At 40.0% G+C, this 14,886-nt stretch overlaps 1 protein-coding gene across 3 annotated transcripts in view; it reads right to left on the reverse strand.

Moving 5' to 3' along the window:
* The window catches only part of ZNF710 (zinc finger protein 710), a 109,567-nt gene that overhangs the window by 61,756 nt on the left and 32,925 nt on the right, over nt 1-14,886 (reverse strand). Inside the window, exon 1 of one of the 3 annotated variants that reach the window (XM_075855266.1) lies at nt 9,364-9,452. The exons of the other annotated variants lie outside the window; for them this stretch is intronic. The gene's annotated coding sequence lies outside the window, so the exon portion shown is untranslated. Of the gene's footprint in view, nt 1-9,363; nt 9,453-14,886 lie in introns of those variants that run through there. 3 annotated transcript variants of the gene reach the window in all.

Consider the following 14,886-nt stretch of genomic DNA (forward strand, 5'->3'; position numbering starts at 1 on the left):
TTGTAAGTTGGAAGTCACTTTTATATGGTAAACTACCCGAATGGATTTCTAAAAAGTGTCATGATCACGTCTGTGTGGTTTTGTTCACGAGGATATTGAATGGGAATCAAAGCTGCTATGAAAACAAAACTCATATTTCTATTTTTTTTTCACCAAGTAAAAAACTCTCATATTATTATTTAGGGACTACGCTGCTACCATGGGGCTCCCTCCCAGTGGGTTAGCAATTGCACTGTACCTGTATTACTGTCAGTGGCACATACAATTTCCCCTTGGGGATACAGTATTTGCTAAAATGCACGTGCAGGGAACATAAAAGGAAACACTAGATTACAGGAAGGTTGAGAGATTTACTGAGCAGTTTCCCATCACACACACCAAAATATAAAGAAATAAGAACATTAAAAGCATCAGAGGCCATCCAAGAAAAACAATGCGGGATATGGCAGCCTAGGCTTCCAAAGAAATAATTATTATATACTACTACAACTTGCAAATGATTTTATATACGGATTAATGAAGCTGTAAAAACAATAACACATGAAAGGGTTTGCCTGTGTACCAATAGAATTTACATTACTACGTTGAAAGAAACTCTGTTAAGCTCACATAATATTATTATTTACTCCCGAATACAAAAAAAATAATAATCACCAGTCATTTCAATAATTTTCTTGAGTTCTTCTCTTCTGTCAAGTTGTAAAAATGGTATTCAACCATTTCTTAGTTACATTAGTTCCTAGGAAAGCATAATCACAACCAATATAGCTGATATTATAGCTCCTGCAGCTGTTGTCACCCAGCTTTCCTGGACTTCTAATGGAACATCTGCCTAGTTATACAGTGATAAGGTTAGGCCCTGTTAACACCACGTTTAAGCCTTTTATTAGACATATACGTCGGGACTATTGCCCGATCTATACCTCTGACTGATTGCTCTGGCATATGCCACTGTAAAAGCATAAAGTGGGGGAAAAAAAAAGTATACTGCATGATAAAGCTTTGTTTTTTTGTAGAATGCCTCTGCAGGGAAAAGCGTAGTAGGCAATGTATTTCCATTCTGCAAAAAATAAATAAAAAATTATATCAATGTTTACTGACTTGCAAATCAAGTTGAATGGGCGGGAGGCATACAGTGGCAAAGATAAAACATTAACTGTCTACATTGGTTTCTATTCCTCAAAGGTGGCCAAAGACATTAGGTATTTGTTAGCAGATCCCACCATAGACATCAGAGTATAAGCAAATCTCATTAAAGTAATATTGTGTGTAAGTCCAAAAAGGAGCAAATATATGTGAAGGAATAGAATGACTTGCTAATCACATTTAGAAGATCCACTCTTCCATTTCTTGATCAAAATGAGGATTGGATCTCGGAACAGGGGAGACGAGAAACATTCCCTAATATTTTCTTAGGCAATACGGATACCCACCACTGCTGCAGTAAACTAGGTGCACATTAACCCTACTAGAACCAGCCGAGGAAAAGCACCCTGTATAATGTTGTCAACATAGTATTTATGAGCATGACCTTTCTACTGTGTCAAAAGTCCCCAAGTCATTTGGAAACGGTCTTTCTTCTTTCATTTTCTGCACCCCTGCTGTATATTACTCTTACGCTTTAGCGAGTCTTTCTTAACAGATCAAAAGATGGGATCTCTAATGGGGGGAAATACGGGTGAGTTACTGCACACACTGCAGGGTAAAACATATAAACTACATCGGAGACACATTAAATACACACGTGTGACTTGTATTACCAGTTCTTTTATATCCTGCAACTTTATGTTTATGCACGTTCTTACAACTGGATATAGGAGACGTTGTTTTTCCTGGACATCCAGTCAGTTATTCTATTGTACAGTGCTACAGTCAGCCTTTTCCTAGGCTAAAATTGTACCAAATTTATGTAAAATTGTACAACTGATGCTGAAAGCAAAAATTATTAGGCACTTATAGCCAAAGCAGATAAAGTCATGTGTTAAAGAGGCTCTGTCACCAGATTATAAGTGCCCTATCTGCTACATAATCTGATCGGCGCTGTAATGTAGATAACAGTGGTTTCATTTTGAAAAACGATCATTTTTGAGCAAGTTATGAGCAATTTTAGATTTATGCTAATTAGTTTCTTAATGACCAACTGGGCGTGTTTTTACTTTGGACCAAGTGGGTGTTGTAAAGAGAAGTGTATGAGGCTGACCAATCAGTGACCAATCAGCGTCATACACTTCTCATTGTTCCAGCTCAGCATGATCCACAGCCCAGTGTGATTGTGCAGTGAAAGAAGCTGGGCTGGAACAATGAGGATTGTATGAAGCCGATTGGTCAGCGTCATACACTCCTCTGTACAACGCCCAGTTGGTCAAAAGTAAAAACACGCCCAGTTGGTCACTAACTCAAAAATGATCGTTTTTCAAAATAAAAACCACTGCTGTTATCTACATTACAGCGCCGATCAGACTATGAAGGAGATAGGCCACTTATAATCTGGTGACAGAGCCTCTTTAAATAAAAAAATAAAAAATACAAAAAAGAGTCCTAGATGAAGATGATCAAAAATAGCACACTTCTATTTCCTGTACAGTGTTCCCTACCAATATTGAATGTAAATCCTTCCCTACCGTTGGATAATATAAGAATTATTACCGGGATAGTTCTAGTCCTTTAATCCAATTTGAAGAAACCAGCGTTTAGCTTCAATATTTTATGTTATCTGCTTTATTGTCTTTATTTCAAGACTTTCTCATAGCTGTGAGAGGAAGGTATCCTACTATTTTCAGTACATACGGCTACATGTTTGTTTTTATTTGGGGGGGGGGCTTCAAGGGATCTATTTGTGTTTAGAAACGTATTTGTTCTGTAATCTCAGTTTATGGTGGAAGAGATTCTTATGAAGACGGTTGCTGTTGATATCACAAACCAAGTATCAAAAAGAGCATTTCAGGAACCAGAAAAGTCCCCAGAGCAGCAACTGTTTCACACCCTGGTTTCAATTCTGTAAATAAAACCAACTAGAGGAATCCTAACTAAAGTATACTCTATCAACAGACATTTGGAAAATCCCAGTTTAACCCCTTAACGGCGAGCGACGGATACATCCGTCGCAAGCAGGTGAAAGTTCCTGCATAGTGACGGATATATCAGTCGCTCTGATCGGGTGGGTACTGCTAGTGTACCCACGCGATCAGCAGCGGGAGAACGGCTGTTATACACAGCCAGGCTCCTGCCGCAATCGAAGTGCGCTCCGATTCCGTCAGTTTAACACTTTAGATGCCGCTGTCAAAAGAGACAGCGGCATCCAGTGTGTTTGACAGAGGGAGGGAGCTCCCTCTGTTACCCCATCGACGCCCCCGCAAAGAAATCGCGGGGCGCCGTCGGGTTTCCATGGAAGCCAGTGGCCTAACAAAGGCCCCAATTCTCATTTACAGCATCTGCCTATTAGGCCATGCCAGAGGCATGGCCTAAAAGATTGCCTGTCAGTTTTACACTGACAGGAAACATCTGGGTGTATTTACTTGTTTTACTAGCTGGGCGTTGTGAATAGAAGTGTATGATGCTGACGAATCAGCATCATTCACTTCTCATCGTTACCACTCAGCTTCTGGCAGTGCACAGACACACAGCGTGTCCTCGCTCGTCCGACGCGATGAAGTTCCTGTGGGAGGAAGTGACGTCACAGCGTGATCTCGCGAGATCACGCTGTGTGTCTGTGCACTGCCAGAAGCTGGGTGGTAACGATGAGAAGTGAATGATGCTGATTCGTCAGCATCATACACTTCTATTCACAACGCCCAGCTAGTAAAACAAGTAAACACACCCAGATGTTACAAACACAATACACGCCCAGTTGGAAATAAGAGAAAACACGCCCAGTTGTCCATTAGAAAGGCTCATTTGCATAAATATAAAATTGCTCATAACTTGGCCAAAAATGATAGTTTTTAAAAAAAAACTAAACGTTACTGTTATCTACATTGCAGCGCCGATCACATGCAATAGGAGATAGGGATTTGATCATCTGGTGACAGAGCCTCTTTAGTATACCAAAGCAGATCGCATGGTGAAGTCCCCTAGTGGGACGAAAAAATAAATAAATGTAAAACAGTTAAATAAAGTTTATGAAAAAAAAATAAAAAATAGATTACAGTAAAAATAAAACCACTTTTTTCCCCAAAAAGTAGTTTTATTTAGTAAAAGTGTAAAAAAAAAAAAAAAGTAACACATACACATATATGGGCGCTGCCTAATCTTTGGATCACTTGATCACACTCTATTTACATGGGTATGGCTCGCTGCATGTGTTATATCTGACATGATTTTTCACAATTTTTCTAACTACAAGTATGGACGTATATACCCATTACTGTCCACCAGATCAAATCGGGTTTGGCTTGTATGCCAAGTTACACCCGCTTGGTCTGGGTTTCATATAACGTTTACATATTGACCATTTACCTGTGTCATGCATAATGATCAACTTCCTTGTCAGTATCACCAGGTAGCTTGTAACATGTGAATATATTTTAGACTTATAATATTCTAATCATTTCTATGTTTATGAGCAATATGCTCTTTGTATATCATGCATACATGTATTGTACATTGTGCCAATTGTTTCATGGCAGTAATGTCACTTTGCTAAGTGGTCCCCATACAGACTCTGTTTTGTTTTAGATCCTCTATCGTTTGTATACATTCCCCCTTGTTATATTGTACTAAATAAAATTTATATTTTTCTATTTTTTATTATATATAGTATCTGGACTCCTTTTTTCTCATTGTTGGTTTATAGACATATATGGTATCACCACCATCATAATGACTCAAACAATAAATTTAACGCATTAATTAAACCGCTAGGTGAACGGCGTCCAAAAAAACCAGCAAAAAAACAATGCCAAAATTCCTTTTTTCCTCCCATTCCCACCATAAAAAATAAAATAAAAGTTAATCAATGCGTCCCATGTCCCCCAAAATACTACTAATGAAAACTACACTTTGTCCCGCAAAAAATAAGCCCACATATAGATGGAACAAAAAAAAAAGTTACAGCTCTTGGAATGCGGCGATGCAAAAACAAGTAGATATTTTTATTTTTTTTTAAAAGGATTTTTGTTTTGCAAACGTAGGAAAACATAAAACCTCACATATTTGGTATCCCCATAATCGTGCCGACCCATAGGACAAAAGTAACATGTTATTTATGCCGCATAGTGAACGGCGTAAATGTATAACGTGAAAAACATTGCTGGAATAGTCGTTTATTTTAAATTCTTTCCTAAAATAAAAGTTAATAAAAGTTAATCAATACATTATATGCACCCAAAAATAATGCAATTGAAAAATACATATCGTCCCGCAAAAAACAAGCCCTTATATGGCTATGTCGACGGAATAAAAAAAAAAAGTTGTGACTCTTAGAATGCAACAGTGAAAAAACAAAAAATAATCCTTGGTCATTAACGCACAAAATGGCCCGGTCATTAAGGGGTTAATGTAAGCACAGAGATATTTGTCAACAATATTAAAGAACACTGAAAATGACCCTATGTGGAGGGGTTGGGGGCACGCCTGGTCACTTTTCCAATCCAAACCTAGTTATAACCTAAATATACTCCTATGTTCTTAGTGCCCAGATCAAGCGAAGGAAGGGATGCCCCTGAGTTTGACCAAATAGTTCTCACAGCAGACAGTCCCCACATCAGGGCCGCACAGTACCTACACAGTAATTCCACTATGCAAATCATCCACACTAAAGAAAAAGCATAACATAAAAACGGTTTCTCTTTTTCTATGGAGTTTATCTTTGCCAATTGTTCTGATGTACTGCAACATCTGGGAACATTGCAGGAAACCAAGTCCTACACCTAGAGAGCATGCCGAAGTCGAGCATAAGTAGGCCAATGCTCCTCTTGCTAAACACCTCATCAATATAGCAGAGACCTTTCTGTCTTCTAGTTTAGAACCAATTTCATCATTTCCACATGTGACTGTCCCATGATAAATGACACTTCTTTAAGATGACAGCAATCTAACATGCTGTGCGACTATATATGATATACCCTTGTATAAGGTTGAATGCTTCCTCAAATGGAGTGTCCTGCCTTACTGGGGGCGAGGAGAGGCTAATGGATTAGACAATGAAGAAAGGTTAAATTAATTGTCCTCTACACATTGTAGGAACAATGGACTGTTACTAGACAAATATAGCATTGTTCTGGAGGGATATGACATTAACATTGGGATGTTCGTGTTAACCCTTATATGTGGATTTTCACATTTGCAAGACATTAGTTCTAACTGGTTGAGGTACTATTTAATCAAACATTATTATTATTATTATTATTACTAATTATTATGATTCAGATTATTTATTATGCCACTTGGGACTAGACCTTGACTCATCATTATGGACACTGGAGATGAAAGCCGCCGATGCAAGACCAATGTAATTGCACTTACTGTCACATGTGGCCACAAGCTGGGAGAATTCATACCTAAATAAAACCCAAAGAGTACGATCTTTATTGGGGCTCTAATAATTGCTAATATAAACCATGTGAGTTCTACAGGTACAACTATAGGAACAATGCTGTAAGCCCTTATTGAATTTAGAACGTATAATACATTTTGACCAGACAGCACATGTTTGGCATTTTGCTGCTGCTCTATTCTACTGCAATGTTTCTCAATATTTATGAGCCAAGTAGCCCCTACTCAAATAAATGATACCCTTATGCATATGATCATACACTGTGCTGCTTGAGTTCAGAGCAAGTACCCCTTGAAGACATGACAAGTACCTCCTGTACCACAAGTTGAGAACCTAGGTTCTACTGCACCCCTTAGTTAAAACTGCCATATGCTCTAGGTGCAGAGTTTTGGGGGGGGGGGGGATATTTCCTACCAACATCAATTGGTAAAAAATTACAACATAAAATCATGTTTGAACATACCATGAGGATATCTACATAAACAGTCCTATAGATTACGCTGGAACAATATGGTACCTGTTGGCCTATATGTGGATTAGTACAACGTTTCTGACGTGACTGCATTAACCCCTTAAAGAGGCTCTGTCACCAGATTTTGCAACCCCTATCTGCTATTGCAGCAGATCGGCGCTGCAATGTAGATTACAGTAACGTTTTTATTTTAAAAAAACGAGCATTTTTGGCCAAGTTATGACCATTTTTGTATTTATGCAAATGAGGCTTGCAAAAGTACAACTCGGCGTGTTGAAAAGTAAAAGTACAACTGGGCGTGTATTATGTGCGTACATCGGGGCGTGTTTACTACTTTTACTAGCTGGGCGTTCTGACGAGAAGTATCATCCACTTCTCTTCAGAACGCCCAGCTTCTGGCAGTGCAGACACAGCGTGTTCTCGAGAGATCACGCTGTGACGTCACTCACAGGTCCTGCATCGTGTCAGACGAGCGAGGACACCGGCACCAGAGGCTACAGATGATTCTGCAGCAGCATCGGCGTTTGCAGGTAAGTCCATGTAGCTACTTACCTGCAAACGCTGATGCTGCTGCAGAATCAACTGTAGCCTCTGGTGCCGATGTGGCCGACACGATGCAGGACCTGTGAGTGACGTCACAGATCTGCACTGCCAGAAGCTGGGCGTTCTGAAGAGAAGTGGATGATACTTCTCATCAGAAAGCCCAGCTAGTAAAAGTAGTAAAAACGCCCCGATGTACGCACATAATACACACCCAGTTGTACTTTTACTTTAAACACGCCCAGTTGTACTTTTGCAAGCCTAATTTGCATAAATACGAAAATGGCCATAACTTGGCCAAAAATGCTCGTTTTTTTAAAAAAAAAAACGTTACTGTAATCTACATTGCAGCGCCGATCTGCTGCAATAGCAGATAGGGGCTGCAAAATCTGGTGACAGAGCCTCTTTAAGGTCCAAGCCATTTTTCACTTTCACGACCTCCATATCATTTTTATTCTTGATCTCTCCACATTCCAACACCAATAACTTGAATTTTTTTTTTATGTGGTTTTAGGAGATCTTCGGTTTTTTTTCAGGATGAGTTGTAAATATCTTAAACGGGTTATCTGGGATTTTAAAATGCATGGCTCTCCACCGATAGATTTCAAAACCCCTTCCTTTAAGGATTATTTTATGGTACATATAAATTAACAACTCGTTTTTATAATGATGGAATGGTGAAAAAAATGCATGTGCAACTTTATTTTTTTACTTACGTAATGTTTAACATTTTTATTTTGCATATCCGTATATTCCAATACATTACTGACTGTGCATAGAAAATATGCAGGCATGTTAGGGCATGCCCTAACAGATGTCACTGCTGGGCAGCCCTGGGGGCCTTACTTACACCCCAGGCTGGCAGTTTAAAAAACTGTCCGCCCCTACAATTACGATGCTGGGGCTGATGAGAGTGAAACAAAGTGATCTCAATCTCTATGTTTTATACTAGTTGGATGCTGCGATCAGTATTGATTGCAGGACATTAGTAGTTATATGAATGAGATCCCTACAGTTACAGTGGGAATGCTGCTGTCAATCACAGAGGTCCTCATGCTGTCCCCGCACAATATTCCGGACATAGCTGTAAAGTTCTGTCATGGTGTGTCTGTCAAAGGGTTAACAAAAAATTGTGCTTATTCGGAGCGTCATATTAGAGAAGGCCGACCAGCACTTTAAAGCCACAGATGACATCTCTTATTTGTGTCTGATGTGACTGGATATGCATGGCCAATTTTGCACCTGATGTATAAAAGTTTTATACTGCTTTTATAAATAGAGATTGTATAGTGAACAATGGCGGACACATCTGTGCATATTTCTATAGCATGCACTATAATCCATGACTAGTGTGCATCTGTTGGAAAATATGACACACAATACTGTGAAAATTCCTGAGTGTAATTACATACAGTAAGTAAAGGTAAGTACAGGTTTTAGTAAATCTGCCCCTCCCCCATTTTCAGCTAATAATCCCTGAAAAGAGGGCATTCGTGCCTTTGGGAAAATGAAAACACGTACATTTACTTCCTTTTTTAATTGTCCATTTAGAAGCAATGAGAAAAAGGTAAAGCAGGTTTCAGTGTTTTTTTCCCAAAGCTTTTTGAACTGATGATATGTAAAACATGCCTCGCATTTCCTGCCTGACAAATGAAGAGGAATGACAGTCTGCACATTCAGCACAGCAGACTATCGTATGGAATAGGCCTCTTACACAAATAAATTCTGATGAGGATATTAGAGGAATTTAGTAATGAAGGAAAAAATGTTTCCTTTTCTTTGTTCCGGAAGGGGTGTGTAAGATTTGTCTGTCCATTCGTTCTCGCGTAACAGCCTATTTTTTATATTGAAAACTTACAATTCACTTGCTTCCATTCTCATAGTCCTACCCCTATCCGCAGGCATATTCCAGCCATCTCTTCTTTCCATACCTCCCTCAGTCCTTCTTTCTCATTCTTTCCGTTACCCAGGCAACAGCTATCTTACTTCTGTGGATCCCTAGCGCCTTTTTCTCCCCTGTTATCTTTCTCTTCTTTTCCCCTTTCATCCATCTCCACATCTCTGCCTACATTTAAACCTCTCCGTCTTTGTCTCTCCTTACTTTAATCTCCTTCTGCCTTCTGTTTTTCCAGCCAACGTACACGGCTTTAAAACACACAAATCAAGAAAACTTTAATACACTGGTTCTCCTAGTGAGAATACACAAGGAAAATAAAGACCATGGAAAAATAGATGGATTTTTTTTTTAGAACATTATTTTAAACATTCAGTGATATATCCTGGCAAAAAACAAACAAACAAACAACATATTTGTAACAAAAGATGAACATTTATTAAACATTAAAATATTCAGACTAGAAGAAGAGTATGAAATCAGGTGTATTTATCATATCCTAGCAACAACCCAATGTACGTTTCTATGTGACAAGGTCTCTGGTAGGATGGCAGTCTCTGGTTGCAAAACTATCTACTTATTCAGTTACAACCATGAAGTAAAGGTGATGACGTGCACTATAAGAACACAACATGAAATAGAAGAGACAAACTAAAATCTGCAAATTCACCAATGAGCTTGTCGTTATAGGGCTTGGGGCAGCACATTTTCCTGCACGTAGCAATGTTCAGGAGTAAAAGTGCCGCTGATTATAATGCATCTGACCTTCATAGTGTCCTGATGTTGGTTAAGGACACTTCATGGTAAAGGACCTGCAAGGTTGTGTCAAAGCTAAAAACTTACAGTACTACATGTGCACTTAAATAAACTCTAGATCAGGGGTCTCAAGCACGCGGCCCGCGGGCCGCATGCGGCCCCTGAGGCTGTCATCTACGGCCCACAGAGCTGCTAGTATCGGCTCTGCTCCGGTACTCTATGAAATCCCTGACATCACTGTTCATGAATGGAGACGCGATGACAGGGTCTTCCCCAGAGCGGAGTCCCGTGCAGAGCGCTAGCATAGGCTCTGCTCCGGGACTCTGTGGACATCCCCGACATTGCTGTCCATATATGGACAGTTTTGTCAGGGTCTTCCCCAGAGCGGAGTCCCTGGCAGAGTGCTAGTATCGGCTCTGCTCTGGGACTCTGGAATTCCCTGACATCGTTGTCCATGAATGGACACGCGATGTCTGGGGCTTCCCCAGAGCCTGAGTCCCGGGCAGAACGGTAGTATAGCTTCTGCTCCGGGACTCTGTGGAATTCCCTGACATCGCTGTCCATATAGGGACAGTTTTGTCAGGGTCTTCCCCAGAGCGGAGTCTCGGGCAGAGCGCTAGCATAGGCTCTGCTCCGGGACTCTGAAATCCTCTGACATCGCTGTCCACATATGGATAGCGATGTCTAGGGATTCTCCAGAACTAGACAGTGATGTCAGGGGAACAGCTGGAGTCCCAGTAGTAGCGCTCTGCCTGAGACTTCAGCTCTGGGGTTGCCCCTGACATCTCTGTCCATATATGAACAGTGATGTCAGGAGCAGAGCTGGAATCCCAGGCAGTGTGCTAGAAGCGGCTCTGCACCGGGACTACAGCTCTGGGCGGGCCCCTGACATTACTCTCCATATATGGACACTGATGTCAGTTGCTTACCCAGAGTTCCGGAGTAGAGTCTATACTAGTGCTCCGCTCTGGGACACCGGCTCTGGGGTTGCCCCTGACATCACATTCCGGTCCAGGAGGATCCCCTTACGTCACTGTGTATGAACAGTGACATCAGGGGCTCCTCCAGCAAAGGAATCCCTGGCCAAAGCGTAGGCAACGCTCTGGCTGGGGATTCCACTCCTAGTGGGAGCCCCAATGGAGCTATCTACTGGGGGGGTCTGTGGTACTATCTACAGAGGGCACTGTGGCAGCATCTACAGAGGGCACTGTGGCAGCATCTACAGAGGGCACTGTGGCAGCATCTACAGAGGGCACTGTGGCAGCATCTACAGAGGGCACTGTGGCAGCATCTACAGAGGGCACTGTGGCAGCATCTACAGAGGGCACTGTGCCAGCATCTACAGAGGGCACTGTGCCAGCATCTACAGAGGGCACTGTCGCAGCATCTACAGAGGGCACTGTGGCAGCATCTACAGAGGGCACTGTGGCAGCATCTATAGAGGGCTCTGTGGCAGCATCTATAGAGGGCTCTGTGGCACAATCTAAAAAGGGGCTGCCTAATTTTGACATTTGTGTGTCTGCCAAACGCTGCCAACTGAGCTGCCGGACTGCATTTAGCGACAAAAACTGTAAAAGTGGATTGTTGAAATTAGCACGTGGAGAAATCTCGCAAATTTATGGTAAGTTTAAACCTAGCGCTATTATTATAGTAACGTAGTATTGTTCTAGTAATGTAGTATTATAGTAACATAGTGTTATAGTAGTTCAAATAACTAATTAATGAACAATGATTTTGTAATGTATCAAATTTGAAAGTAATGCGGCCCGTCAACTTCAAATTTTTTCTATATGTGGCCCACTTACCCGGCCGAGTTTGAGACCCCTGCTCTAGATGTACTAATTACTATAGGTTGGTATTAGTACACTAAGTTTCAAGCCTGAAGTGTTTGTAACTTTGAACTTCAGTAGTCATATTCCAGTTAAGACGTGGAGATGCAGCAATCTAAGATATAATAAATAGTGGAGCAACACAACATATGGTTGTTGCTGTTTTCATGTGAGGAGAGATTTTGCAGACCTGCAGACACCGACAAGAGGAAGTAGATGGTTTGACGTTGCCACAACATGCTCTCTTATTCCCCTTCTCAATCATAAGGAAATAAGTATGAGGAAAGAGAAGTAAGACACATACAGCAGACCTCGGCCTATATTTAGGACAGAAAAAAAGTCAGAGAAGGGTCTGATGCATTGAGCAAATCATTGCTAATACTATAGGAGAAAGAAAGTAATAGTCTGTTAGACGGTGCGGGAAAACTAAAATTACCTATTATAGTTAAATTTAAATATATACACAAATAAATGTATAGTGTGTATACATATATGTACATTTATAATGCATCTATTTGTTATTTATTTTTAATGTATACAGAGTATTATAATTTATCAATCAGTCCATCGGACACTTGCTATTAGCAAGATATGCATGGTTATACCTACTTTAACCCCTTCAAGACGGAGCCTGTTGTGGCCTTGTGGGCGCAGGCAATTTTTCAAATCTGACGTGTCAATTTATCTGGTAATAACTTGGGAATGCTTTTACCTATCCAAGCGATCGGAGATTGTTTTCTCGTAACATATTGTACTGTATGTTAGTGGAAAAATGTGATCAATAAATTCAGTATTTGTTTGTGAAAATCACCAAACTTTAGAGAAAATTTGCAAAAATTAGAATTTGTCTGAATTTAAATGTATCTGCTTGTAAGACAGATAGTTATACCACACACACAATAGTTACTAATTAACATTTCCCTTATGTCTACTTTAGATTGGCATCATTTTTTGAACATCCTTTTATTTTTCTAGGACATTACAAGGCTTAGAACTTTAGCAGCAATTTCTCACATTTTCAAGAAAATTTCCAAAACCTATTTTTATAGGTACCAGTTCAGTTCTGAAGTGGCATTGAGGGCCTTATAAACCCCCATAAGTCATCCCATTTTAAAAACTGCACCCCTCAAAGTATTCAATACAGCATTTAGAAAGTTTCTTAACCCTTTAGGTGTTTCACAGGAATTAAAGCAAAGTAGAGGAAAAATTTACAAATTTCTTTTTTTGTCGGAAAATTCATTTTAATCCATTTTTTTCTGTAACACAAAAGGTTTTACCAGAGAAACGTAACTCAATATTTATTGCCCAGATTCTGCAGTTTTTAGAAATATCCCACATGTGGCTCTAGTGCGCTAATGGACTGAAACACAGACCTCAGAAGCAATGGAGCACCTAGTGGATTTTGGAGTCTCCTTTTTATTAGAATATATTTTAGGCACCATGTCAGGTTTGAAGAGGTCTTGTAGTCCCAAAACAGTGGAAAAACGCCTAAAAAGACACCAATTGGCAAACTACACCCCTCAAGGAATTAATCAAGGGGTATAGTGAGCATTTTAACCCCACAGTTTTTTTTGCTAAATTTTGTGGAATTAATCCGTAAAAATGAAAATCGAATTTTTTTCCAATAAAACGTAGAAATTATCAATTTTTACAAGGAATAAAGAAGAAAAAGCGCCCCAAGATTTGTAAAGCAATTTCTCCTGATTACGGCAATACACCACATGTGGTCATAAACGGCTGTTTGGACACACGGAGGGGCTCAGAAGGGAAGGAGCGCTATTTGAATACTCAATTGGTTTTCAGGTGTCATGTTGCATTTGCAAAGCCCCTGAGGGAACAAAACAGTGGACACCCCCCAGATGTGACCCCATTTTGGAAACTACAGCCCTAAAAAGAATTTGTCTAGGGGGTATAGTGAGAATTTTGATCCCATAGGTTTTTTGCTGAATTTAGTGTAATTAGGCCGTCAAAACTTCTATTGTTTTTTATTCTTTTTTTTTTACGGCGTTCACCGTGTGCTATAAATGACATATTTAATTTATTCTGCGGGTCGATACGATTACGGCGATACCAAAAAGTAAATGTTTAATGTTTTACGGTGTTTGCGCGATAAAGGCACGGTTTTAAAAAAATTATTTCATTTTTGTGTCACCATATTCTAATAGCAACAACTTTTTTATTTTTCTATCAGGAAAGCTGTGTGAGGGCTTGTTTTTTGCGAAACAAACTGTAGTTTTTATTGGTACAATTTTTGGGTACATGCGACTTTTTGATCCCTATTTATGCAATTTTTTGGGAGCTGAAGTGACTAAAAATAGCGATTCCGGTATAGTTTTTAGATTTTTTTTTATGGTGGTCAACGTGCGGGATAAATTTCATAATATTTTTATAGCTCAGGCCGTTACAGGCGCGGCGATACCAATTATGCATAGTTTATTTATCTTTTTTTTCTAATAATAAAAGGACTTTATAAGGGAAAATGTGCGATTTTTAAAATGTTATTATTTTGACATTTTACTTTTGTAAATTTTTTTGTAACTTTTTTTTTTTTTAGTCCCACTAGGGAGTTGAAGATCCAATTGTTGGATCGTTGTTATAATACCCTGCAATACTTCTGTATTGCAGGATATTATACCTGACAGTTACACACTGACAGGAGTCATATTAGGTCCTGCCTCTGGCAGGATCTAATTGCCTTCCATAGATGGCAGACTGGAAGCCTTTGTTAGGCTTCCGGGTGCCGATGTTGCTATAACAACTTAAATGCGGCGGTCGCTATTGACTGCCGCATTTAAGCGGTTAATCGGTTCGGATCAACGCTGTGATCCGACCTGATGTTTTCCCCCAGTACTAGGGCTGCTATAGTAGCAGCCTGTACTGGGAGATGCCGGACTGTGGGGAG

Source organism: Rhinoderma darwinii, chromosome 3, assembly GCF_050947455.1.
Source record: "Rhinoderma darwinii isolate aRhiDar2 chromosome 3, aRhiDar2.hap1, whole genome shotgun sequence".
Taxonomy (NCBI): domain Eukaryota; kingdom Metazoa; phylum Chordata; class Amphibia; order Anura; family Rhinodermatidae; genus Rhinoderma; species Rhinoderma darwinii.